A 1,004-nucleotide genomic window follows, 5' to 3' on the forward strand; every position below is an offset into this window, starting at 1 on the left:
AGGTTCTGATGAAGCCAAGTAGTCTTGGTTTCTGTTGGTAAGATTCTTGCGTTTGCCTTTCTCCATCTCTTGATTTTTGGTGTTAGACGTTATTAGTGTCTCTGACTAGAGCTTGTCCTGTCCCTGCCTCCCTGCATGTCCTCTGAGGGGCCTTTGCCTCCCAGCTGGCTGCTCCAGTCTTAGAAACTCACCATAGAGAAAATGGCTCCTCTCACCCGAGTCTCTGGGTTAAGGCGCTCCCTGGAGGTTGGTCCTCAACCTGCAGGGAAGGGGCAGAAAATGTCGCTGATCCACCTCTATCACTCAGAAGCTGAGAGGATCCTGTTCCTGCCACCCTGCAACTCCCCTGTGACTCGTGGGGCCTGTGCCTCCCGCCTGGCTGCTCCTGTCTTAGAAACTCACCAGAGAGAAAATGGTGGCTCTCACCCGAGTCTCTGGGTTAAGGCATTCCCTGGAGGTAGGCCCTCCACTTCCCAATATAGATCTTGCATGCTATACTACCAATGTCCCAAGCAGGATGTGCCTGCTGGTCCAACAGTAACCCAACATTTATGGGCACACACACACACACACACACACACACACACACACACACACACCACTATGGAGGTCATAATCTCCTATGGTGGAGTAACTACTATTGTTTCATAAAATGAGTGTGACTTAAATTACTTTCTAAAAAATTATGTTTATATCTATAATAGAATATTGCTAATGTCAGTTTCAGTCATGGAAAGAAACTTTGGTTTTTGGTTTTTTGTTTCGCAATGAGGGATTATTACTGTAAAGACTCATAAGTGGTTCCAAGGAATAATTAACTATTGGTTTGCAATAGTGGACCAATACTCAGCCATATGTGGAAATTAGATGTAGTTAGATATTCATGTCATTCCCTCCATTGCTTAAGTAACATCATAAAAAGAGGAAACAGGCATTACCACAGTGCATCATTAAGGGAAGCCAGGCTAGGAATCTGGACACAGGAACTGAAATAGTGACCATAG

The sequence above is a fragment of the Mastomys coucha genome, unplaced genomic scaffold, assembly GCF_008632895.1.
Source record: "Mastomys coucha isolate ucsf_1 unplaced genomic scaffold, UCSF_Mcou_1 pScaffold18, whole genome shotgun sequence".
NCBI lineage: Eukaryota > Metazoa > Chordata > Mammalia > Rodentia > Muridae > Mastomys > Mastomys coucha.